The sequence below is a fragment of the Carettochelys insculpta genome, chromosome 4 (assembly GCF_033958435.1).
Source record: "Carettochelys insculpta isolate YL-2023 chromosome 4, ASM3395843v1, whole genome shotgun sequence".
In the NCBI taxonomy this organism is placed as follows: Eukaryota; Metazoa; Chordata; order Testudines; family Carettochelyidae; genus Carettochelys; species Carettochelys insculpta.
Genome location: NC_134140.1, coordinates 32,728,485 through 32,756,320, shown reverse-complemented (window position 1 = coordinate 32,756,320; position 27,836 = coordinate 32,728,485). Strand labels below are relative to the sequence as shown.

Below are 27,836 nucleotides of genomic sequence, written 5' to 3'. Positions count from 1 at the left end.
GCAAACACTTGGAAGGTGGTAAGGTGTCATGTCAAACCAATCTGATAGCTTTCTTTGATAGGATAATGTGCCTTGTGGATAAGGGAGAAGTGGTGGATGTAGTATACCTAGGCTTTAGTAAGGCATTTAATAGGGTCTCACATGATATTTTTACCAATAAGCTAGGCAAATATAACTTAGATGGGGCTACTATAAGGTGGGTGCAAAACTGGCTGGATAACCATACTCTGAGAGTAGTTATTAATGGTTCTCAATCCTTCTGGAAAGGTATAACAAGTGTGGTTCCACAGGGGTGTGTTTTGGGACTGGTTCTATTCAATATCTTCATCAATGATTTAGATATTGGCATATAAAGTATGTTTATTAAGTTTGCAGATGATACCAGGCTGGGAGGGGTTGCAAGTGCTTTGGAGGATAGGGTCAAAATTCAAAATGATCTGGAGAAACTGGAGAAATGGACTGAGGTAAACAGGATGAAGTTTAATAAAGACAAATGCAACGTGCTCCACTTAGGAAGGAACAATCAGTTTCACACATACAGAATGGGAAGTGACTATCTAGGAAGGAGTATGGCAGAAAGGGATCTAGAGCTGCGTCTACACGTGCACGCTACTTCGAAGTAGCGGCAGTAACTTCGAAATAGCGCCCGTCACGTCTACACGTGTTGGGCGCTATTTCGAAGTTGAAATCGACGTTAGGCGGTGAGACGTCGAAGTCGCTAACCCCATGAGGGGATGGGAATAGCGCCCTACTTCGACGTTCAACATCGAAGTAGGGACGTGTAGACGATCCGCGTCCCGCAACATCGAAATAGTGGGGTCCTCCATGGCGGCCATCAGCTGGGGGGTTGAGAGATACTCTCTCTCCAGCCCTTGCGGGGCTCTGTGGTCACCGTGGGCAGCAGCCCTTAGCCCAGGGCTTCTGGCTGCTGCTGCTGCAGCTGGGGATCCGTGCTGCATATACAGGGTCTGCAACTAGTTGTTGGCTCTGTGTATCTTGCACTGTTTAATGAAAGTGTGTCTGGGAGGGGCCCTTTAAGGGAGCGACTTGCTGTTAAGTCCGCCCCGTTACCCTGTCTGCAGCTGTGCCTGGCTCCCTTATTTCGATGTGTGCTACTTTGGCGTGTAGACGTTCCCTCGCTGTGCCTATTTCGATGTTGGGCTGAGCAACGTTGAAGTTGAACATCGACGTTGCCAGCCCTGGAGGACGTGTAGACGTTATTCATCGAAATAGCCTATTTCGATGTCGCAACATCGAAATAAGCTATTTCGAAGTTGGGTGCACGTGTAGACGTAGCCTAGGTGTTATAGTAGATCACAAGCTAAATATGAGTTAGTGTGATGCTGTTGCAAAAAAAGCAAGCTATGATTCTGGGATGCATTAACAGATGTGTTGTGAGGAAGACACAAGAAGTCATTCTTCTGCTCTACTCTGTGCTGGTTAGGCCTCAGTTGAGTATTGTGCCCAGTTCTGGGCACCGCATTTCAAGAAAGATGTGGAGAAATTGGAGAGGGTCCAAAAAAGAGCAACACGAATAATCAAAGGTCAAGAGAACATGACCTATGAAGGAAGGCTGAAAGGGCTGGGCTTGTTTAGTTTGGAAAAGATTGAGCGGGGACATGATAGCAGTTTTCAAGTATCCAAAAGTGTGTCATAAGGAGGATGGAGAAAACTTGTTCTTCTTGGCCTTTGAGGATAGAACAAGAAGCAATGGGCTTAAATTGCAGCAAGGAAGGTTTAGGTTGGACATTAGGAAAAAGTTCCTATCTGTCAGGGTGGTCAAACACTGGAATAAATTGGGTAATTTTCATTAAACTTGCTACGTTTACTTTGTGATTTAATATAGTGCCCTGTAATCTTTGGCTATTATGCAGTGATGACAGTCAAAATTCCCCATACAAATTAAGCTGAACCTCATAAAGCTTCGTGTTCTTTTCTTTTTTATGTTGAGTGTTTCTTAAATATTTCTGGGGAGTTATGGAAAGATCTGCACCCCTGACTTGCTGCTCTATCTTAATGAAGTATGGTGACCTAGAAGAGCAACTAGGGATTCCCCTGACCATCCTGAATGCCATAACAGCTGGATAGCTGGCTCTGGGCCACCTACTGCTTTCCACTGAGAATACAAATGCATCTGGGGTGAGGATCGTCATTTGGTGCACCTGTCCCTATGAGACTAATTTACAGTGGCCCGTAGGCTGTTTTGAATTATTCTGTGGACCTTTACAGCACCTGTCAGGTGCCTGATTGGGGAATGGAAGAGTGACGTAGTAGCACTGGCCTCAAAACTTTCCTCCTCCACAGTCCCATGTACATTTTTCTCTGCAGTGTGGAGCTTGAGCCCTTACTGTTTGATGTGAGATTGACCTGAGTCAGAGAGATCAATTTAAAAGAGTCTTTCCATTGTTCTATGCTTAGATGTAGAGCTTTTCTCACAGAAGTCATGGATGGCATCTCCTGTGAGTATATTTTATATCCCCAAGTACTGGACCCTGTTGTTATCTCCATCAGTTTGCTTTATGTTCCTCAAGTAGAGGAACCTTTCTTTTGAAGAAACACAGTTGACAACTTTTTCTGTTCTACTCTGTGAGGTATTTAATGTACTCTCATCAAATGGAAACCAACTCATTTCTCTGCCTGTGCATGTGACGAGCATGATCCTGTGTTTCTACAGCAACAACAAGCTAATGTGTTCAAGCTGTGTTGTTCACTGGTCTCAGTAATGCTGATGGCAATGTAAGCAGCATTTTTGTGGAACTGGGTTTGTCATTTGTACTCCCTTTGCTTCCTAGCAATCTACCCTTTCAGTAGCAGGGCAAAAAGAGTGGTAGGTTAATGCATACGGAAAATGCATCGTATAAAGTTTAGACATAGAAATAATAGCAAATTAAATTTTTATAAAATGCTGTCTTTTTAAGTAAATGAAATTTTAGGACAAAGATATTGTAAAATGTTTTTGTATTCTCAGATCATTCTTTCTTGTGCTTCCACTCACTATAAGCTAGCAGTCCATATAAATGTTCACTACTAAAATTCAACTGGCTTAAAAGGATGGTTCATGATATAGTGGTGATATACAAAAATCCCTTTACCTTAGAGCACTTCCCATTGTTATTGGCGGTCAGCAGTAATTCTCCTCACTGTTGAATTTCCTTATTATAAGAACTCTTTTCTCACCATGCCTTTATGGCATATGCCTTTATGCCTTTAAATTTGGCAGAACAGCATTTGTAGCACTAATATGGGGCCTATAGATGTGGGTAGGCTTGTGCCCTCCCATCCTCACATACTTGACATAAAGCTCTAATGTGACCATTTTGCTGATGCTCTTCTGATTGCACTTTCTTCTTGTACTTTGATAGATATTCTTTATTCCAGTTCTGTTTTTCTCCAGTTTCTCCTTTTTTGTTCTTGAGCCACATTCTAACACTCATCCTCCCCAAATCATTGGCTTTTCTTCTGACATAAATTACTGAAAATATAGAGAGATAGTTGCTTATGAATGCAAATTTTCTGTATTAAAATTCAAAGAATCACATAGCTCTTGCTGACATTTTGATTGCGGGTCAGCATATATCCCTTGAATGTAACTATTTCATCAGTCTAAAAGTTGATGAGACAGTAGGAAGGAAAATGCCTAATGTTAGTGAGGCCTTAGAGAAATCATTCTTGTTTTAGTGTGGGTTCCCAATTGAGGTATTTCAAATATTACATTTCTTATCTTATGTTTTCTAATGTCTTTGAAGGATTCTGAGTTCTGTTTGTCACATATTGCCAGTAAAGATAACAGCAAATATGGTTTTCCTTTCATTAAAATCTTTGTTGTTAAAATGAAAAAGTAACAGGTCTTTTGCAATCTAAAACTAATACTTTTCACATTCTAAATTACCAAAATGACAGGAGAACATTTAATGGATCTTTTAAAGGTGAAAGGAAAGGACAAACTTGTCTGTTTACTTTTTTTCATAAGAAGAGGCAAAAATCTTATACTAATAATGATTTGTACTACTAAATCCCTGCCTATCAGGATCTCTGATTCTATTATAAGTCTTTCACCAGTTGTAATGTGGGAAGAACATATTATGGTATTATGCGGGACTTCAGCATTCAAGAGTGATAGGGTATACGCAGCCTCCAAAAACTTTAATGTAGCCTTGAGAGGGCAATTAACATACCAGTCTGAAGCTGGTGGGAAAGCTCAGATTAAGGATGAAAAACAGCTGTGAAAAGAGCTAGGTGCTGGCTATAAGGTAAGAGACTTCAGTGCAGAAAATAGACTAAGTGAAGTAATTTGTAGTTACTCTGATACTAGCTAATGAGGGAAACCAAGAGAGTTGAGACAGAAATCTAGAGGGAGAATAATCTTTGAGAGGATCTCTGAATTACAAAAGTCTGGTAGGAGGCCTTATGAAAGATGAAGTAGTCACAGAGAGTCAAGCAAGCTCCATTGATAAGTCCGAATCAAAGCACAGGATCTAAACCAGGATTGATGGTATAGAGGGAGCCAGGGAGCTATAACTCTCTTTTATCAGGCATAAGTGTGAGCAATGTGTGTGGGGGCGGGGGGGAAGGGTTTGGGCCCTGACTTGTGAACCTCTGCTGCCACCTCCAACTGAAGAGCACTGGGACGTGTTCAGTGGAGGACCAGAGCAAGGGGAACATAAGAGGCATAAAAGGGCAAGTCCAAGAAGGGACTAAATTGATTAAGGTCAAAAGTCTAAGTTTAGGATTCTACTGGGGAATTTCAGGAAAGGGGCCTGAAATGAAGGGGTTAATGTAGAGTGGTTTTAGGGCGAGAAGGCCTGTGAAGGGCTGGGTGGAAAGAAGCCCAGGGATATAGTTGAAAGGAGTTGTGAGGAGTGTGCTTTGGCTGCTGGTTATAGGGCCCTGTTGTTGGAGCTCAGTGTTGTGGTAAATTGAATTCACCAACCAACTGCCAGTGGAGTGGGCATAGCTCCTCTACTAAGGTAAGGAGAGTGGAAGGCTTGGGGCAAGAGGTGCAAGGACTGTGGAACCCAGAGTTGGGGCTAAAAATGTATATAAGGAAATGACTTCTATATGCAGAACTCTGATACCGTGAAAGGGAGGGACTTAGCGCATGAGTGGAAGGACTGAGGACTATAAAGTGGTTTAAGTATATTAGGAAGAAAAGAAATCCTAGCACTGGGTGTAGGCCCTTACTAGGTGCAACAGGTAAAATTATTGATGAGGCAGAACAGGCAGAAATAGTCAATACATATTTCTGCGCTGTATTTGGCGAGAAAGAGGATGGTCTAGCTGTGTCATATAAGAATGACATTCTTTCCAGTGAATTGGTAAAGCAGGAGGATGTTAACATGTATTGGGGTAAGTAAATATTAAATAGGCAGGCCTGGATAACTTGCATCTTCGACTCCTAAAAGTTCTGGATAAGGAAATTGCTGGAACCCTGGTGTTAATTGTCCAAATTGTGGAATACTAGGGAAATTTCAAAAGATTGGGAGAGTGATAATCCTATGCAAAAGTAGACAAAGGACAAGAAAGCTAACATGTTAACACCAGGATAGTTCGCGTAACATCAATCTCAGGAAAAATTAATGGAAAAGTTTGAGTTTAATTTGGCCTAATTTTAAGGCCATTCAATATGGTTTTACGAAAAATGGCTTTCAACAGACAAACTTGTTTCTATAGATAGAAAAGACTATTATAAGGTTGATTGGTAAAGGTAACTGCATAGCTCTGATGTATTCAGACTTTTGTAAGGTGTTTGACTTAGTACTGCATGACAATTTAATCTAAAAAGCTAACACCATACAATCTCTACAAAGCAAATGTTAAAAGGATTAAGGACTGACTAGCTTACAAATCTAAAAAGTGCTTTTGTTAATAGGAAATGTTTCCAGCAGGGTTCCGTAGGGATTGGCTCCTGGTGTTGTTAGGGAACAGGATAGTGATTTTCATCTCTGAATGACACTGGTGAGGTATCATAATAGAAAAATATGTACTGTCTGTCCATATTTTAAAAAGAACATAGGAAAAAAACTAGAACACAGAAAATAGATATAAAAATAATTTGAGGGCCAGAGAAAATGTCCATTGAGAAACTTGAAGAGCTTCATCTGTTCAGCTCATCAAAGAAGATTGAGTGGTGATTTTATTATGGTGTACTAATACCTTCAGGGAAAGAAAATACTGGGTACTAAAGGCATAACAAGAATTGATTGGCTGAAAGACAATGCCAGGCCAATTCAACTGGGAATTAAGGCGCACATTTTTTTAATAAAATGATCGAGTATTGGACCAAACTGCCAAGGGAAATGGTAGATTCTCCATTTCTTGGAGTCTTCAATTAAGATGACATGCCTTTGTGCAAGATGTACTTTGTTTGGATACAAGTTATTGGGCTCAATACTGGGCTGACTGAATAAAATTTAAAAGCTTGTAATATAGTAAACCTATATTACATGATCTAATAGTCTTCTCTGGCCTTAAATGTTACAAATCAACCTCAATAAACTGGGTCTAAACAATTATTAGTACATAATTACCATTATCCCTGTGATTAAGACACACGGGCCTTGATCCATCCTGCAAGTGCTTTCCCAGATGGTTAATTTTAAGCACAAGTGATCCCAGTGACCTGACTGGAATTCCTTACATAGCTAAAACTAATCACAGAACCATTTGTAAGGTCAGGGCCAGAAATAAGCACTTAGATCTCATTGCTTTAGCTCTTGTTCTTTAATTTCTAGTCTATTTCTCCCTCAAACAGAGTATCAAAAATAGCATACCGAGAATCCTTGCACATGAAAAGGAAAAGTCTATGACTCCTCTTGTTTTTCTTTCCCAATAGGCTTTTCCACATCTCATAAAGAAGTTTGTAGAGATTACTTTTAAACCATCTTTTGTACTTCATTAAGTCTGAAGTCACTCTATGGGAGGTCTTCTGATACTAAAGAAGGCTGAAAGCTGTTGCAGTGTACGTTGGCTGTGATTAGCTCCAAGGATCAGCTGGGGATCACAAGTATTCTCTGGCCATGACCCCAGTTTGTAGGTCTCCATTGTTGGCAGGGATGTACAGTAATCAGAATTTATAAAAGGTAAAAGTGTAATAGCAGGATCAATACATTTTAAAATCCTCTATCTTCAGTGGAGTTATGGTCACTTCTGCCTCCAGTGAATTTGACCACAGATTACTTAAGTGCAAATAAAATTTCCTGCAATATAAAAATAATCTACCCTTTAGCTTTTTATTCACCCCCCAGTGTATAGCTCCAGAAACCCTGAGTCTGATATTGCCATTTTCCATGCACAGAATTCCCTTTGACAGTAATAAGAGCTTTTACTGGGTATCAATGGGTCTGTTATCCTGCCAGAGGAAAGCAGCCTTGCACCTCAAGGCTGGGTCTACATGGCATGGCTTTCCCAGCAGTTCCATGCTAATGAGCAGCCTTGACATTGCAAATGGCCTGAAAAAATTCATGAGAAGAATGACATTCAGGCATAAGGGTCGGGTGACAAAGGGGCTTTTCGCCAGTAGGGGCATGTCCACACGGCCTCTTTACAGACGGCACCCCCTTTGCCGAGACCAAGCTCTTGTGCAGCTATGCTAATGAGCAGCCATTTGCAATTTTGAGGCTGCTCATTAGCATGGACATGCTGGGAAAGCCATGCCATGCAGACCCAGCCTAATAGTTTATCTACTTGTGGATCTAAGCGAAGCTGTTCACCCTGAGCACAGAGACTAAAGATTTAGAAGGAAGGATCTTGGTCTGGTTTGGAAGTAGAATAATTTCACTGTTGAATGATGTAGATGGAAGAGTGCAAAAACCAGAATCACAGTCATCTTCAAGCAGGAAGAAACATGGAAATTAAGAGCTTATTTCTAATTTGAATATTGTGGGAATAGTGACTAAAACAGGAGGGGGTAGTAGCGATGGCAAGGAAGCTTCTGCAGTGTATCAGGTTCATAATGCAACTGAGAAAAGGAGACTGTGTGTGGTTGATGACCACATTTGTTAATGGGCTCTTGAGGAAAGCAATATCCACGAGGCAGAATGAAGAAAGGGATGAATGAGTAGCCAACTAAATTCATTAGGTCATAATGCTAAATAATCACTAAATCTGGGGCTATGAATTTCTCAGCCATGCTGCAGGACCTTTGCCTGGGAAAGTGGCCCTAAAGTTGACTTATCCAGCTAGCAAAGTATTCTCCTCTGCAAAGAGAAATCCTCAAGAGAGACAGGGCCACTTAATTTTTACTGCAAAATACTAATCTGTGTATATTTTCATTTTCTTACATCTAGCTCCTTAATGAATTTTAGTAGGTCCTTTCAATTATTTTCCCACTCTCCCTCAGCTAGGTAAGTCTAATTGCTAGAGTTAGAAAGTATCTAAACCAAAACTAGAAAAATCCATCAGACTTTGAACTGAAGGCCGGATGTGGATTTTTTTTTTAAAGAAGCATGATTTAGTGCTTTTATATAATGCCAGGAAAATGTCTCCAAAATTGGTGCTAGTATTGTTGCCATGTGTCAGCAGACTTCATGCTGGTTATAACTAATTCTCTGAAGCATGTAATCACTTTTGAGACTATTTTAAGATTTACAGGTAAATAAAAGTCAAAGGCTTGTGTTTCCGCACATTTGAGGATTGCAAACCAATCTGAGAGAGACTTCTGGCTTGCCCAGACATGTACATATTCTATTCCATACATGAGACAACTAACCAGGGATGATATAAATCAATCCCTACTCTTTCAAGTGCAACAAATGTGAATTTTAAATAAAGGCTGGTTTTAAAGGGCTTAGAGTGATCAGAACTAAAGAACAAATTAACATGAATCTGATTCAGATGTACATTTTTGGAATATAAATGAACTGATTAAAGGGGAGGAATTAATTTTAACAATCTCCCAAAAAGTGTAATAGTCCAAGAATGAGATGATGATAAAATAGAAATCTCTCCCAGAAACGAGAGGAAAACAAGTATAGGAAAACAAATTTTCCTGTTCAGTTATGCTTTGAATTTAGTACTCTTGAATGGTGCAGAGCTCAATTTATATAGGATGAAGTTTTTCTTCAGTCACATAATAGATGCCAGGCACTTCAGGCTTTCCTTAGTTCCACCAGTGTGCTGCCATGATAATCCTGGGTGAGGAGGGTAAAAAATTAAAAAAAAAACACTTCTGGGGCTGAGAAGATAGTACATGCTTTTGCTTGTTGTTGGGCCTCTCTGCTGCCACTGCTTACAAAGTGTCTGTGTGTGAGGTTGGTGAATGGAAAGTGGTCACCTGATCTTGAAACTATAACTTGTTGCATAGATCAAACAGCCATCAGATCGTGTTAACATTGCTGTACACTACTTCTCTCAACTCCATACGCAATATCTGAATTTGTCACATAGACCTTTCAGCCCTGGTTGCACGCATGATTCAGGTTCCCTAATAAAGTGTAACAACATCATCCTAGACATTGAGATGAGAACTCCAGGGAAACCAGAGCTGAGGGTTTTGATACTGCAATGGACTCCTCGTAGGCAAAAAAGTCTGCCTGCACAGAACTATTGGCAGTGCTGAGGCCATGTGAGTTCTTTGCATGACCCAGGGATCATACAGGGAAACCTGAATGCCATACTAGAAGAAAGCTGTGCAGACCTACTAGTGGAAGGCTTCATAATTTTCTGGCAGGCTTGGGGACTCTCTAGGGGAAAACACAGAAATTAAATTTCACAAGATATTATACAGTCGCATTACAGATTGATCCTCTCTAATCCTGAGTTCTCTCATCTGGTAACAGCCTTAATCCAGCAAGATTTTAGTTAGCTGGATGATCGCTCATGGGTGTGGCCAAGTTTCCTGTGGTCCCATAAAGTTTGTTTCCAGCTACCAGTTCTGACTCTCAGTGTTCTGTGCTGTTATTTAGCTGTAATTTACCCCTAAATGTCTTCCATGTACCCAGCAATCAGTGGAAGTGTTGGTAATGTGCTAGACAATACTGACCTCTGGAAAATTCTCTCATAGCATCCTAGGGGTGGAAGGTACCTCAGGAGGTAATTGAGTTCAGTCCCTACCTAAAGGAAGACCAACCCTATCTGAATCAGCCCAGCCAGGATTTTGTCAAACTGGGATTTAAAAATCTCTAGGGATGGAGATTCCATCCCCTCTCTAGGTAATGCATTCCAGTGCTTCACCACTCTGCTTGTGAAATAGTTTTTCCTAATATCCAAATGTAGTACCCAGAGGCGCTGAGACCTCATCTGGGGTGAGTGAAGTCCCTGCTCTACAGCCTCAGCTGAGAGCCAGTTGGCCTGTAGCTCATGTGGTGGAGCGCAGGGTGTCAGATGCTGTGCTTATAGGTTCTATCCCTGGGGCTAGCAACCTGGGTCTGTTACTGTCGCACAATTTACACCTCCCACTCTGTAATTTGAGACCATTGTTCCTCATTCTGACATCATTAATGAGAACAGCCTCTCTCCATCTTCTTTTTTAGAGGCCCCCCCTTCAGGAAATAGAAAGCTGCTATTAAATCACCCCTCACTCTTCTCTTCTCTTCTGCAAACTAAATAAGCCCAAATCCCTCAGCCTCTCCTCATAGGTCATGTGCTCCAGCCTCCTCATCTTTTTTGTTGCCCTCTGCTGGACCCTCTCCAATACAGTCACATCCTTTCTATACCATGGGAGAGGGAACAGAACTGGATGCAATACTCCAGATTTGTCCTCACCAGTGCTGAAAAGAGGGGAATAGAGGTGGTGGCCTGAGGGTGTTGGGTGACAGGGTTCAACCTGTACTTCACTCATGTTGTTTCTTAAGCTCAGCTTTACAAAATGCTAGCTGGTTTGTTTCCCCTATGTGTTTCTAGGAAAGTATGAGCAAGAATTTCTGGGAGGACTCATATGGCTGATTGTCATGAAAGTCACTTGTTATCTGTAGTAAGCTATTAATGAGCCAATAAGGGATTAGAAGGAAAACGTTTGGCTATTATCGATATGCTATATCATCTAAAAAACAGGAACTGTTCTATCAATCTTATTGGTATGTACATTATTTTTGCTAAGTGTTTACAATTGATATCAACCTTAATAAAGCCCACAGGGAGATTTACAATTTTTCAGTCTATAGACATAAAAATACAGCAAAACCAATATTTTCATATCTTTGGGGTATCATCTTCCCTTTGAAAACCAGAGTAGAATATAAATGTTCACATTCAAATGCCAATTGTATTGTGACTTGTGGTCTGGATCCTGTCTCTGGTTCTCTGTTCATAAACTGGAAAATGAGCATGTTGGCATTGGTACCACGGAATTGTTGATACTGGATGGGGCGGAAACATGCCTTTTCAGAGTGTTCTGTGAAATTTGGTGTCTTAGCTTAGTCACTAAAACTTTGAAAGTTGACTAATAATCAACAATCAGAATTTTTACATCTTCTACAGACCTTATCTTATAAAAGTCATTGAGCTCAAAAGTGTTTTGTAAGTATCAAGGTAATGGGAGAAAACTGATTTTAATGGGGGAGGTTGGGCTAGATCAAGGCAGATATCTGGATACTGCAGGAGGTTAACAGCAACGAAGGGTCCTGTGGCACCTTATAGACTAACAGAAAAGTTGTGAGCATGAGCTTTCGTGAGCACAGACTCACTTCATCAGATGCTGGTCTTGGAAATCTGCAGGGCCAGGTATAAATACTCCAGAGCAAGGGTGGGGATAACAAGGTTAGCTCAGTCAGCTTACTACCAGCAGTTGATCTGGAGGTGTGAACACCAAGGGAGGGGAAGCTGCTTCTGTATTTAGCCAGCCATTCGCAGTCTTTCTTTAAGCCTGAGCTGAGGGCGTCGAATTTGCAGATGAATTGTAGCTCAGAAATTTCTCTTTGGAGTCTGGTCCTGAAATTTCTTTGCTGTAGGATAGCTACTTTTAAGTCTGCTACTGTGTGGCCTGGGAGATTGAAGTGCTCTCCTATGGGTTTTTGTATATTGCCATTTCTGATATCTGATTTGGGTGCGTTTATTCTTTTCCGTAGAGACTGTCCAGTTTGTCCAATGTATATAGCAGAGGGGCTTTGCTGGCACATGATGGCATAAATTATATTGGTAGATGTGCAGCTGAATGAACCCACGATGGTGTGGCTGATCTGCTTAGGTCCTGTAATGGTGTTACTGGTGTAGATATGTGGGCAGAGCTGGCAACGAGGTTTGTTGCATGGATGGGTCCCTGAGTTAGAGTGACTGTGGTGTGGTGTATAGTTGCTGGTTAGGATTTGCTTCAGGTTGGCAGGTTGTCTGTGGGCAAGGACTGGTCTGCCTCCCAAGGCCTGTAAAAGTGGGGGATCATTGTCCAGGATGGGTTGTAAATTCCTGATGATGTGATGTAGAGATTTTAGCTGAGGACTGTAGGTGATGGCTAGTGGTGTTCTGTTGGTTTCTCTCTTGGGCTTGTCCTGTAGTAAGAGGCTTCATGGCACATGTCTGGCTCTGTTAGTATCTGGACAGCAAGTGTTGCTAGCAGAATGACCAAAGGGCAGTAAGAGGGGAAAATCGAACTAACAGGATACATTCTAGTCGCTTTTCTTTTCTCTAGAATTAAGCCAAAATTCTGTTTTCTGGGATCTCGATATGTTAAGATCCATCTTTCTTTTCAAATCATTTTCTCTCTTGGTTTGGGTTCTCTTCTTTTTTTGTTAAAATTGCAGTTGTAGGGCTAATTTTACAGACTTCTTTTTCTTGGGGGAAAAAGAACCACCATGTGACATTCACAGGCAGGTAATAAATGGCAAAGAAGTAAAGCTGATCAAACTATGACACTTTTAGGAAACAGAGGAATTGTGGGGGACAAAAGCACTGAATATTTTTGAATAGTTCACATTTAAAAATGAAAATGATACTGTCTTTCACTTTTTTACTGTCTAAATAGCATTGTCTGTAATGCTATTCAATGAAAGTCTCTAGTACTGATTTGTACATATCCGTTTTCAACTGCTTTGTAGCTGAGCACAAAATAACTATTGAACGTCTAATAGTGAATTCTGCTAGACTTAGTAACTGCTGCTGGGATGGGGGCTGTAAATGCAACCCACATGACTAAGGAGAAGATATCACTTTAAGAGTGTTAGTGGTAGCAGGTGCACAATTAGCATTCCATGCCCCGAAGTTTCTGGAATTTAGTATGGTAGTTTTGGACATGCTCAATATGTTTCCTATTCCAGGGCTCACAGGCCCTATTCAGGGCCATTAGTGAGTGCAGCTGCTTCACAAGCAGCCATGTGACAGAAGCTGAGAGTGGAAGGCTTCTCCTAACTTGGAAGCATTTTGCAGGTTAGTGCTGTTAACTTTTCAGCAACATAGGGTGGCATTGGTTATTTTTATTTCATTGTTATCGTTCCCTTCACGACGTCCTTCTCCCCCTATCCACCCGAGCAAGGGAGTAGCTGATGGACCTTTGCAATACAAGCAAGAGTGGGAGAGAGTATTTTGCAGTGCTTTTAACTTGGACTGTATGTGGTCAGTGGATAAAGACTAACAAGCTGCAGCTAAGCTTTTCAAAGTGTGCATTACTTTCTTACATCTGTTTTAGAGTTGAATTTTTCTTTGATTTATGTTTATGTATAATAGTATGAAGAGTGTATGGATTGTGAAGTAGCCTTATATAGTGGAAATTAAGCTGTTCTGTGTTGTAAGATTTTATTAGCATTGGAATTAATTAGAAAATGAATTACTTTTTTTTTTAACTTGACTAAGGGGAGGTTGATTCTGCAATCCTTGCTGAAAACCCACAGTGATTAAATTCTGGGTCTCCATATGATATTTTTCTTTTTTTATTTGGAAAATAGGATAGGGTGATCAAACCATAGGTTGTGAGCCACATATGGTTCTTTTGCAGTTAGCATTCTGTTCAGGAAGCCCTCCCCACTGGGTAGCAGTTTGTGGCTTCTGCTCTGCAGCAGGGTGGTATGGTTAGGGGCTTCTGAGCATGCTTGCTGAGAATTGGCAGGCACAACTGAAAGGGTTTTCTCCATTTCCTTCCCACTTTGTTATGGTCAGTGCCTTGATCCTTGCTGCTCCCAGGGAGAAGGTGTCACCACTTTGTCTTCCCCTGGAGAGGCAGCAGTGAATCTGTCTGCAGCTTCAGCTTTTGCTACTCTGTCTTTACATGGCCACAGCTCCTAGCCAGCATTGGCCAAATAAATTTTGTCATGCCAAAAGTTTATGCAAACTTGCTTCATTACCCTATCTGGGGGTCCTGCTCTGAAAGAGCAGCTTTCTATTGGAATCAGGATTCCATAATACCCAGGTCTCTATCAGGAAAAAGTGAGTGAAACCTGTATTAACTTTCCTGATACTAAAGTGTGGCTTTACTGGTAAGTGCCACAAGGTCAGGACTGGCTTCTCACAAGTCTGCTGGCACAGAGAGAGCCAGAGGGAGGAACTGCCATGCTGAGTCAGGTCAGTGAGCCAGCTAGTGCTATAGCCAGAGACAGATATTTTCAGAAGTGGCTGCAATAAACCTCAAAAGACACAATTGTCTTAACAGGTGGGTTTTTGTTTTTTTTTTGAGCTCCTGCTTTATCTACCAAAATACTCAAGGCCAGTGATGCTTATGTATTCTTATTCTCTTTAAAGTGGCTGCAGATACCTCTACTCAATATAAGTTTACTTTTATTTAATCGTCTCTGAGTGACACAGGTGTGTGCGAGGGGCACATCCAACCCCTCCCCAAACACCTGCCACCCCCACGCTTACAGTCATTGTTACAGCACTTCTGGTGAGTAGGTGGGGGCAGTTCCACCCCTGCCCTGGAGCTGCTGGGCCTGAGACCCACATGAGCTAGAGCCACTTTGCTGTAGCTTGTGCTGTCTTAGAGCTGTGCCACTCCGTGGGGCAGAGAATGTTGTTCTGGTCCTTCCCTGGGCTTGAGGGGGTGAGCCTGGCTGTTTCCTGCCCTTGATCCTGCTCACCAGTGGCCACTGCCCTCTCTGAATGTTGATCCTGTCTTGTCATAGGTAAATTCCAAAGATTCTGCATTGTGTGCACAAAATAGAATATTTCGTTTTATCTTAAATTTGTTCTATTTGGTTCCTTTCTGGTATTATGGAAAGGTTAAGTAGGAGCATCTAATTAATCTTTGCAGTTCTGATTATTATCTGATATTCTTCTGTCTTGCTCCCAGGTAATCCTCTCCAGCCAGGAGTAGAGAGACCTAACCCTTTATTTCCATTTAGCGTGTATATAATTACTTCGATTGCATTTCTTTTGATCCTCATACTTTCTTTTTAAGATGGATTAGCCAGAAATGGGAACAGTATCCAAGGTGAATACATACTTAATGATCTAGAGAATGGCATTAGATTTTTTGTTGTCATTTTTCCCTTTAGTATAACCTAAAATTTTGCTTAGGGTCTGCTTTGCTTACGTTTACCATCACATGGTTCCTAAAGATTTTGTTCAGGTGAAAATATTCAGCAGATGGTGTGTGTGTGATACTCTTCAGTGATATTTGGAGGGTGCTTAAATGAATGCATCAGGGATTACTCCAGGATTCTTTGAGATAGTCAGTGTCGCAACCAACCAGAAAAAAATAACTTTTTGGGAATAAGAGCTAAAGATAAGTTGATGCCACTTGCCCCTGATTTACTGATCCCATTCTTATTAAGGTGGCATTGGGTACCATTCCGCTCTTTAGATGCATCTTGTACTGTGGTCAGAAGTAAATCAACTTTTTGTGACTCTTCATACCATAGCATCTACAGTATGGCTCTGCATCACTGCTACCATGTGTAAAACTGTATAGTTAATCCAATAAAATGAGGTTGTTAGACTTACTATTAATGAGTGGGATTTTGAAAAGCACCTGTGGGAGTTAGCAGCCCAGTTCCAGGTGCCTTCAAAAGAAAGAATGCGGGTCAGAGCTCCACAAACAACCTTTCTTGATTCTCAAGATCTGGGGTAGGGAGTGTAGCGCCCCCTAGGGTTCAGGCGGTCCTCGGGAGGAAACTGATATGGGAGGGGCCTGCACTTTACAATCGGGGTCTCCAAAGGATAATTTAATAAAATGAATAAAGTTACACCCACCAGGAAAACCACAACTCCCTGAGGCGTTTCTAGGTCCCAGTAATTAGACAAAGTGGCCCAGGGGTTGAGCTGAGTGTCATTCATTAACTCCCTCCCCCTTCTTGTTTAATAATTGATTTTGATACTTTTGGAAATTACAACTGTATTGTTTATTAAGTGAATAGGACACTTGAGATGGTAAGTGGATTTTACAGCTATTAGCTCACTCTTACCACAATTCTGTTTGGTTTTACAGTTATTGGTTTATACTTACTATATTACTAAACAGGTTTATGGTTAATGACTTACACTATTAATATTACTAAACCTTTTCTTTAACTGTGAACAGAAACTTACTATTCTACCAAAACATTATACTTACTAGTCCAATACTTATTAACAGAAACATTACGCGTTGCAATGGATTCGGTTGCGAGGCCTGAGTTGCGCCTGGGGTTCCAGGGGAGGTGGTCAGACAGGTGATCAGTCTGATTGACCGGCGCTGGGGGCATACGTGTGCTTCTACCTCCTTGAGCGCCGGTTGGGCAGGGTCTATAAAACCTTCCGGACCTCCCCCTCCCTTCATGAAAGTGGGGTGATTTTGGTGAGCCAATGAAGGAAATAATTTAGGTGACGTGCTGTGTTGCTACCTAAATTTCCTTTCTTAAGGTTAGAGCCTAAGATTTTGGCGCGAATAACTTTGGTTTCTTCTTTGAGTGGTCCCCGTGGGTGCTCCACAGTAGGTGTCGGGCTTGCCCGGCACCGCAGATCGGAGTTCTTCTAGCAGTTTCCTCTGGATTGCGCATGCGCCAATGCGCACTGCTCCCTTGCGTGCCCTCGGTCATGTGCGCAATCTGATCCCCACTAGTTCCTTCTCAACTGCCAACAGCTGCAGACAGAATCCGCTCCGCCTCTAAAGCCTGAGACAGATAAGATAGTTGTTCTTTCTTGTTAGCTCATTGTTTTTACTATTATACAAAAAAAAAGGAAAAAAAAAAAACCTTACAAAATAGTAAGAGAGAAGAGGAACGGAAGGAAGAGGAGCGGACAAAGAAGGCTGGTTAAGCCGTCCGCTACCCTGAAGGCCGTGAATGTTATTTGGGTTGTAGAACGCACTGATTAGCGGCTAAGTACCCTATTAACAGTAAAGATTCACCGCGATGTCCTCCTTGGGGTTAAGAAGTGTGAGTCATGCCGCGAGGCTATGCCGACCTCTGATGGGCATAGTAAGTGCATTCGTTGCCTGGGGAGTCCCATGTTGCCCAGAAGTGTTCGCACTGCTCTAAGCTTACAGCCAGGGCCAGGAAGGACAGAGAGATGAGGCTCAAAATGATCTTGTTTGATAAGGCCCTTCTGCCTGAGCCGCTGGAGAAGCCTCACACAGAAGGGCCTTCTGGGTCGCATAAAAGGAAGGCGGCTTCTTTGACCCCCTCTGTGCAAAAGAAGAGGAAACTCTCCCCGGCTTGATCCTTGCTGGCGGTTTCAGCGAGCAGGACGAGCAGAACGCAGAGCCCTGGACCGAGGGCTGATGAAAGCGGCAGCGTGGTTACACACATGGCCGGGGCCGGGCCTCCGGCTGTTCAGCAGTCGGCACTGAGGGTGCCGCGGGTGCCAGCGCGGCAACCGCCGGAATCGGCGGCGCTGCCTCATGCGGCACTGGATCTCATGGCGCAGGGGCACCCAGCATGGGGCCCAGCTGCGCCGGAGGAAGCCACCCGCGTGGCACCGCTTATGACGGTACTGAGCGCGGCACCGACAGTGGGGCCGAGATCACCAGCACGGGAGGGGGTGGCGCCCACCCTGCAGGGGCGGAGGAAAGCTAGAGCCAAATCCCGGCACCTCAGTCCATCTCCAGAAATGGCTGCAATGCCATTATCACCCAGCCCTCCCCGCCCCCCCCCCGCCCCCCCCCCCCCCCCCCGAGATACACACGCCACATTGCCGGGCGGCAGCTCCACTGGCCTATTTCGGACCTCCCTCTCCGTTCCTCCAACCACCTTCGCCTTGGCTCAGGCCACCTTCACCCTTTTTGGGCATGGATCCCGATGAGTACTATCACAAACCAGCTTCACCATTATCAATGTCATCACGGAGATCCCACTCTCCCAGACATCAGGGGTACACTCTCCAATCGTGGTCCAGATCTCCATCACCGGGCCCTTGTCCATGTTGTTATGGCCGTCCTCATCATACTGAACACCAACATCGGAGGTCTAGATCCAGGGGCAGATCCCCTCCCACTCCTCGCCAATACCCCCGTGTACACCCTCGCTCTGGGAGAGGAACACAGCTGTCCCAGGGGGAATTAGGCCCAGAGTCCCAAGACTTTCCTTCACAGCCCACGAAGGAGCAAGCATACCAGCAAACTCAGGAGCCAGAGGACTTGAGGGAGGTTTATCCCAGCGGCTCCTCCTCATCCTCCCCAGATGAGGCAATTGTCCCCGGGGATGTCTCCCCTCCGGATGACCTTAAACAATTCTAAGAGCTGTTCAAAAGAGTAGCATACACGCAGGACATGCAAATAGCAGAGGTGCAGGAGAAGCATCCTAAACTCCTGAAAAATTTGAGACCCCCGGCTTCATCTAAAATCGCTATCCCACTGGACGAAGCCATTATGCAGTCAGCCACTAACATATGGCAGACTCCAGCCTCTATCCTGCCTACGAATAAAAGGGCAGATAAGAAATACTTCATCCCAGCCAAGGGCATGGAATTCCTGTTTAGCCACCCCACAGCCCAATTCTTTGGTGGTCGAATTGTCCCAGCAGAGGTTGAAGACGCCTCAGTACAAATCAGGGGGGTCAGATAAAGATGCTAAGAAATTAGAGCTGTTCGGCAGGAAGATCTACTCCTCCTCTACCTTATTACTGAGAATGGCAAACTACGCGACACGTTTATCAAACCATAACTTTGACAATTACTCTAGACTCACCTCTCTCAGCGATTCCCTCCTGGAGGACAAGAAGCCAGTGTTAAAGGTGATCATCCAGGAGGGCTACGCAGCCTCACGAATGGGAGTTCAGATTGCCCTGGACGTGGCGGACACAGGGGCATGCTCAACAGCCGCAGCAGTGGTAATACGTAGGGAATCCTGGCTCCTGATGTCTGGTATCCCCAGAGATCTACAGGCAAAGATCGTGGATCTTCCCTTCGACAAGCAAAAGCTGTTTGCAGACTCAACCGACTCGGTCCTCTACTCTAGCAAAGATTCGAGGGCCACACTTAAGACCTTGGGTATCTACACTCCTCCATACAAGAAAAAGAAATTCTATCCTCAGCAAAGATGCTACGCTTACCAACCACAACGCGCACAATATCAGCGAGGCTATGAACAAGGGCGCCATCAACAGCAGCAACAGTACAGCGTCCCCAGGCAACATTCTCAACAAAGTCGCACAACCTCAGGGCAAGCCCAGAGGCAGCAAGTTTGACGGGTATGTCGAGGACTGCACTATCAACACCATCGCTCAATGCCACTCTCACCTCATGTTCCATCATCGCCTCAAACCGTTCTACTCCCAATGGCAAAATATCGCAACAGACAAATGGGTGCTGGAAATTATAGCCATGGGTTACATGATCCCCTTCCAGTCACTACCACCGACGAAACCTCCCACCCGGCCTCTTCTCAGGGACCTTTTTCGCGAGGCGAGGCTGAAGCAGGAGGTAGATCACCTCATGTTCATAGGGGCAGTAGAAAGAGTGCCGGAACAATTCCAAGGGAAAGGTTTTTACTCACGCTACTTCCTAATAGAGAAGAAAACAGGAGGCTGGAGGCTGATTTTGGACCTACAGGGCCTCAACCAATACTTGCGCAAGCAGCACTTCCAGATGCTTACAGTTGCCTCCATACTTACGGCACTGGACAATGGAGACTGGTTTGCAGCCCTCGACTTAAGACACTTACTTTCATATAACAATTCACCCGGCACACAGACGCTTCCTCCGCTTCACAGTTGGCGGGGAGCATTTCCAAAACAGGGTTCTTCCATTCGGCCTATCTTTGGCACCCAGAGTCTTTACCAAAACCCTGGAAGTGGTATCAGCTTACCTGCACAGGCAGGGCGTGTTTAGTTTTCCATATCTGGATGACTGCCTACTGAAAGGGGCCTCAAAGGCAGAGGTCCTATGCATGATATGCGTCACCGCGAACATGTTTACTTCGCTGGGCCTAGTTATCAACCTTGCAAAGTCAAAGACCGAACCCACGCAAGATATAGAGTTCATATGGGTGTGCATAAACTCTATCACATCAAGAGTATACCTGTCCGACGCCCGCTTCCACACCATCAAATCCTTGGTGCAAGTCATTATGTACAGCCCCGCGGTGCCAATCCTAACATGCCTGCAACTGTTGGGGCACATGGCGGCCGCCACCTTTGTGGTACAGAATGCCAGGTTACACATGCGAAGCCTGCGGCATTGGCTGGCGAGTGTTTACAAACCGGCAGCCCATACCGTCCACAGGGTAGTATCGCCCATGACAGAGGTACGGAAGTCGCTAGCGTGGTGGGCAGATCCCAAGAACCTGCTAGTGAGAGTGCCCTTCCACCAACCACAAATTTCTATTTTTCTTACAACCGACGCCTCCCACATAGGATGGGGAGCGCACATTGGCAGCAAGGTGACGCAAGGGCTATGGTCCCCCACAGAACAGACACTGCACATAAACATACTGGAGCTCAGAGCAGTGTTCAGCACATACAGACATTTTCAGAAATACCTGCACGGCACAGTAGTCGGGATCAATACCAACAATACCTCCACCATGTTCTACATCAATCGACAAGGAGGGGCACGGTCCCGTGCGCTATGCGCAGAAGCAGTCCCATTGTGGAATTGGTGCATTGCCAACAACATAACGTTGAAAGCCTTGTACTTGCCGGGCGCCCACAACGTGAAGGCAGATCAACTGAGCAGGCGCTTTGCACTCATGCACGAATGGCAGATCTGCTCCGACCTGCTACGATGCATATTTTGCACCTGGGGGTTTCCCCAAGTCGATTTGTTTGCCACCCAGCGCAACAAGAAATGCCCTCAGTACTGCTCCAGAGCAGGAATAAGGCGGGGGTCCCTGGGGGACGCCTTCGTGATCTCATGGAAGGGCCCTCTACTCTATGCATTTCCCCCCACAACACTTATCCACAAGGTTCTGCAGAAAGCCAGAAGGGAGAGAGCTCGCATGATACTCATAGTTCCAACTTGGGACTGACAACAATAGTTTTCCCCTGCTTCTGCACATGTCGGATCGTCCACCACTCCCCCTACCAGTAGCGCTGGACTTACTCACGCAGGCTCAGGGGTCCATAGTGCACCCGCACCCTCAGGGACTCCGCCTACAAGCATGGTTAATCCAGGGCTCAGCCCCTTAGAGAGCACGTGTACGGAGGGAGTAAGACAAGTCTTAAAGTGTAGCCGAAGGACCTCCACCCAGAGGACTTACAAACGGAAATGGACATGCTTTACCACCTGGTACTCTGCCAAACAGTTAGCTCCTCTTGACGTCCCTATAACTATAATTCTAGAATACCTGCTGGACCTCAAATGAGATGGGCTCTCTCTATCCTTGCTAAAGGTCCACCTCGCAGCTATATCAGCTTTTCGGCACAAAGAGGAAGGGCCCACCGTATTCGCCCATCTTATCGTCACTAGGTTCTTGAAGGGGCTGGTAAACCTGTACCCTCCTCGAAAACCACTACCACCATCGTGGAGTTTGGACTTGGTACTCCACACGCTATCGGGACTACCCTTCGAACCATTGGCCACGGTACCCCTCTGACTACTTACCATGAAAACGACCTTCCTTCTTGCGATTACGTCAGCCTGCAGGGTGAGCGAACTCGCAGCAGTGATGGCAACGCCGCCCTGCACAGTATTCTCAAAGGAGGCGGTGACCTTATGGTTACACCCGGCCTTCGTTCCGAAAGTTTCCTCGGAGTTCCACATTAACGAACCAATAGTGTTACCCTCGTTTTACCCGAAGCTTCACAGCTTCAGCAAGGAGGCGCGCCTGCATCTCCTAGATGTGAGGAGGGCATTGGCCTTTTACATAGACAGAACTAAGCCCTTCCGGAAAACAGACAGGCTTCTGGTGTCTCTCGCACCCTGGTCGAAAGGGGAAGGCTTCTCTTCCCAGAGAATTTCAAACCACATTGTGTCCTGTATAAAACTGTGCTACGAGCTTCGAAAGACCCCTTTGCTAGCCCCACCCAGGGCTCACTCCACCAGAGCGGTGGCGGCATCAACGGCCTTCTTCAAGGGAATCGCATTGAAAGACATTTGCAGAGCGGCGACTTGGTCATCCTACAACACCTTCACCAAGCATTATGCCCTGCATCGGGTGTTCGATGAGGATACCCGTCTGTCGACAGCAGTCCTCTCGGGGGCAAGCTGCACATGAATCGAGTACCCACCTCCTTACTTGGGGTTACTTCTGGGTAGTCACCTACTGTGGAGCACCCATGGGGACCACTCGAAGAAGAAAGAGAAGTTACTCACTTGTAGTAACGATGGTTCTTTGAGATGTGTCCCCGTGGGTGCTCCGCTACCCGCCCATCCTCCCCGCTTCGGATCTCTGTCCGTTGTTTTTCAGGAGCATCCGGGGTGGTTGGTCAAGGAACTGGCAGGGACTGGATCACGCACATGACCGAGGGCACACAAGGGAGCAGCGCGCATTGGCGCATGCGCGATCCGGAGGAAACTGCTAGAAGAATTCCAGTCTGCGGCGCCGGGCAAGCCCGACACCTACTGTGGAGCACCTATGGGGACACATCTTGAAGAACCATCGTTACTACAAGTGAGTAACTTCTCTACTCTGCCTGACAACAGGATGTGGTTTGAGACCTAGGCAGAGTATGTGGCAATGCCTGCCTCGCGAGCATGGCCAGGCCAAATGCAGACACTTATTTAACAGGGAGCAGATGCTGTAGGATTTCAGAGAGACACTGATAGTCAGGCTCTTCAAGAAGGGTGATAAGTCAGACTGTGCAAACTATCATGGTATCTCTCTCCTGGCAACATTAGAGAAAATCTTACTTTGAATCCGTGCAAAAAACCAACTCCTGCCACTCTCAGAAGAAATTCTCCCAGAATCCCGGTGTGGCTTCTGACCATTCCAAGGAACAGCAGACAGGATCATCACTGCCTGGCAACTGCAAGAAAAATGTTGTGAACAAAACCAGCCCTTACACATGAGTTTCATTTACCTGAAAAAAGCATTTGACTCAGTCTTCGCACCCTGTCCCAAAGCTGATCGGTTGCCCCCCAAAAAATTATCATCTTGAGGCTGCTTCATGACTGCCACAGAATTGAGCAACAACAGATTCCCAAGTATCCCCTTTGAGGTCAAAATGGGAGTCAAGGGAGGCTGCATTATTGCCCCATCGCTGTTTGGCATTTTCATCACCATGACCCATCACCTCATTGATGGCAAGCTTTCAGATGGTGTGAAGATTGTCAATCGAATGAAAGGGAAGCTTTTCAGTTTCAGGAGACTGAAGGCTAAAAGCAAGACCTCCATGACCTTGATCATGGAGCTTCAGTATGCCCTTTGACAACATGGTTGCTGCTCTTTCTCCCAGAACCCTTCAGATGTTAAGTGCCTTTGCTGACGTATCGAAGAATCTCGGACTCGCACTGAACATCAAAAAGAGCAAGGTGCTCCACCAACCCTGTCCCACAGGACAAGCTCACATAGCTTCTATTGAAGTCAATGGGGAACTGCTGGAAAATGTGAAACACTTCCCGTACCTTGGAGGTCAACTTTCTGCTAAAGTTGACCGTTGCAGAAATCCCACATTGTCTGACCTGTGCAAGTTCTGCTTTTGCCCACTTCAGACAAAGGGTCTTCAAGAACAGGGACATCCATCCCTTTATACTATGTGGTTGTTCCAAACTTACTGTATGCATGTGAAACCATGACAACATACAAGTGTCATTTGAAAGCACTTGAACAATATAATCAATGCTGACTCAGGAGAATCCTAAATATCTCTTGTGCTCCAGTGCTCCGAAACTCTAGCATCCTGGAAGAGTCAAACATGACTATCATTGAAGCCATTCTTATTCATCAACAACTTTGAATTGGTCACATGGTTTGGATGTCTGATTAGCACCTCCCAAAACAGATTGTTTCTGAGTTGGAGGAAAGACAGAGGAGTTTCGGAGGCCAGCTTAAGTGCTATAAGGACATGCTGAAGGCACACGTGAAAAAGTGCAGCATCAGTGTTGACACTTGGGAGAGCCTTGCCCAAAACCTTTCCCGGTGGAGAAGGGTAATCCATGAAGGGGTGGTGCAATTTGAAAGGTCCCTCTGCAGTGCAGATGAGGGGGGGTAGAGAGGAAGAAAAGAGCATCAAAAACTGCCCTGCACCACTCCAACAGCTGCCAACACCTGCCTCTTCTGTTGCAAGCTCTGCTCTCTTTCCCTCTCCCTGGGGCTGTGATGAACAGGGGGTTACTGTGGTTACATGTAATCATAACCTGTAAGCTTCATCTGTTTAGAGGGAGGTTTAACATTTCACTGGTTAACTAGTAATATCCCTAGTTTTGCCATCAAAATTTAGCCACGATTTGTATGTGTGGGTCTGGAGAAACCCTGGGTGTCATCTTTGATTTGGCTATCAGGCTGGAAGGGATGGCTGGAAAGTGATTTAAATGGCACTAGTCATGACTTTAGTCACTTGCTTAATTTTTTTCAGTATCAATCCCGAACCTTGTCAGCAAGTGCGTAATATGATAGCTGTTTTGCTACTTAAGGCATCTTCATATAGTAAGCATAAATAATCGCTCCATTTCCTAATGCTTTAGATGACTTTCTGTGAAATAATTCACAGAAGCATTCCACTTATTTTGAAATATTATAGATATGTAATGTCATCAGATCTGGTTCTGCTCATTTGTGTCTTTGTACTGGGAGGAGTAAATGACTTGCTCAGCAGTCAGCGAATGTATATACGAACATTGTTTCTTGTGGAATTATTAAAAAGCATGTTAGAGTTCGCTGTGTGGACTATAATACCATTAAAGATTAAGAATAGCAGATACATTATTTACATACATTTTAGCGCTGCATCTAGATGCAGTGAAAACTACTACAAAACTATTTAAATACTATACCTTATTTAATTCAGTTAAAGCACTACCTTATGTTCTCAGTCATTTTCAAATTCGGCTTTCAGACCGCTCTTCATTCCTGTCCTATCTCTATACAGTAAACTCTTCCATAGCTGGCATTCTGTTATCCAGAACTCTCAAATAACTGGTATTTTAACTATAAGTCAGTTTTGGTTATGTTTTCCATAAGTACAGTATGGTGAAAGTAAATATAATAAATGCAGCAAATACAGTATGTTTACACTGTACAATACTACTGTTGTTGGTCAATAAAGTATTCTGCATACACTTTTGCTTATTTCCAAATAGTTAATCTTGTTTTTCTTTAGTGTTATGCATTGCTAGGTATACCTCTCTGTTATCCAGAATATGTGGATATCCTGGATCCTCCCAGTCCTAGGCTGCCAGATATTGTAGAGTTTAATGTATTTGCTTTTATGTGGGCATGGAGTTAATTCTGCTGCTTTCTCTCCTGTACCTGCGCAATAGAAGTGTAGATTGCTCTTTCTTAGTTGTAAGAGTTTCAGTTAATTAGGGACATGGCGCACTAGCCATCCCCATTGGATATTGTTTAATAATTGGCTTGAGGGAGCACGAGAACGACCTGACCTCCCACAACTATGCAAAGTGCAAACAACTTAAAGCTTGGACTTCTGTATCATTTAGACAAAATGAAAGCATGTTGTAAAACAGATTCACTTCCACCAAAATTGATTTAACGTCAACCCCTGGCACAGTCCACTTCATGTCCACCTATAATTGTCATTTTTTAAAGTGACACCTTGCTGTGTAAGTTTTGTCTCTGCAGGTGTTCAGGCTTTTCCAAAGGATGGGAACAAACTGTTTAAAGCTAAATATGACTATACTGAGCCTGTTGTTTGACAAATGGGCTGCAGTGGAAAGTTGCCCTTTCAGCCAGATTTGAAAAACTAGTGGAAGATCTCCCATGATGGAAAAATCTCTGGGTGATGTTGCACCATCACAGCAGCTCATAAAATGCCTGCTGTTATTATTCGCAGCATGTGGCTAAAAGTTTAAAAACAAACAAACAAATGAAAAAAAAAACAGATTTAGGCCACAGTAAGTAGACTGCATCAGAGGATATGATCGTTTCTTCGCAATTCTTAACTCTTCACTTCAAAAACTGAATACAAAGCTTTAAAGGTAACATATTTATTTATATCAGTGGTTGTCATAGCTTTTTTTAAGTTTCAACTATTGGATTTCAAATTATTTTTGTAGTTAAACTGCATTTGTTGTGTGTGTTAATGCTTTGTTTTTATGCTAATAGATAAGTTTCAATAACAGATGTAGTTGGATTAGTATGAGTCTTATAAAAGTGAGTAGTGTAGCCTGAAGAATGTTAGCTGTTACCCAGCATAAGGAGTGATGGGGGCAGTCTCTTATAGGATGAGAGAATTCTGCCTACTTTCTTTTTTTTAACATTAGAAAAACACTCATCCCTCGCTGTACAGCACAATTGTTTCCCAACTTTGTGTTCGTAGGTGAAAACTCGTAAGAGGGACACTACATTCTCATTAAATAGTAACAGAGAAGGAGCTGTGTTGGTTTATATAGTATCAAAATAAAAAAGCAGTCAAGTAGCACTTTAAAGACTAACAAAATAATTTATTTGGTGAGCTTTCATGGAACAGACCCACTTCTTCAGACCAGAAGTCTCTGGCTATGTCTACATTAGATGCATCTGTCTACAGTTATTGCATCTACACACAACTTGCTCTGTGGACAGAGAGCTGCCAGACTGCACTGCCGTCTGGTTCCAGAAAGCAGAATGGCAGCTCTGCAAAGAGGGCTGTCTGGCAGCTGGCAGCCCTCTCTGTCGACTGTCTACACTGTACTTCTGTTGACAGTACTCTGCTGCAAGGTTGTCATGCCTCACATTTTTGAGGGATAATACTGTTGAGGAAAATGCAGTGTTCTGTCGACAGAATGCTTTAAGTGTGTGGATGCGCCCTGAGTTATGTCGATAGAAGGCCCCTTCTGTCGACAACTCTCTAGTGTAGACCCAGTCTCTGATTGGTTCATAGAGCTCAGCAAAGGCGTGGCATCAGGTGACGCTGCTTTTGAAAGGTAAGTGAACCTTGGGTTTGGGGGTTGGAAAAGGTTAAAGGCTGGGGGCAGTTTGGGGTAATGAATGGGAGGGAGGGTTAAAACCTGGTGGCTGGTTGGGTCCACGGGGTGGGTGGGGGGGTTCAGGCTGCTGAAGGTTGGATGTGTGGTCCGGGGGGAGGGGTGGGGTCAGGATGCGGAAGGTTAGGTCTACTGGGCTGGCAGGGAGGGGAGGCGGCAGTCAGGCTGCTGTGGGGCCAATCTGCAGGCCAGTGGCTGGGGCAGGGGAGTTCAGGCTGCTGCCGGGCCAGTGGAGGTGTGGAGGGTCAGGCTGCCGCATGGCCAGTCTGTGGGCTGGCATGGTGGTTCAGGCTGCCACAGGTTGGGGCATCAGGGCTGTCGGCAGGGGTCAAGCTGCTGCGCGGCCAGCGGTTGAGGGGGTGTCAGGCTGCTATGGGTTGGGGCTGTGGGGTGGGTGAGGGGTGGTCAGGCTGCTGTGGGTTGGGGCCACAGGGCTGGTGGGGGCTCAGACTAGGACAGGTTGGAGCTGCAGGTAGGGGTTAGCCTTGTATTAGCGGGGGCATTCACTTGTATAGTGAACAAAGGTAAGTATGCATGTCCCTCGT

At 44.4% G+C, this 27,836-nt stretch overlaps 1 protein-coding gene across 2 annotated transcripts in view; it reads left to right on the top strand.

Moving 5' to 3' along the window:
• The window catches only part of KCNIP4 (potassium voltage-gated channel interacting protein 4), a 444,168-nt gene that overhangs the window by 53,223 nt on the left and 363,109 nt on the right, over positions 1 to 27,836 (top strand). The window contains exon 1 of one of the 2 annotated variants that reach the window (XM_074991762.1): positions 13,223 to 13,293. The exons of the other annotated variant lie outside the window; for it this stretch is intronic. The gene's annotated coding sequence lies outside the window, so the exon portion shown is untranslated. Of the gene's footprint in view, positions 1 to 13,222; positions 13,294 to 27,836 lie in introns of those variants that run through there. 2 annotated transcript variants of the gene reach the window in all.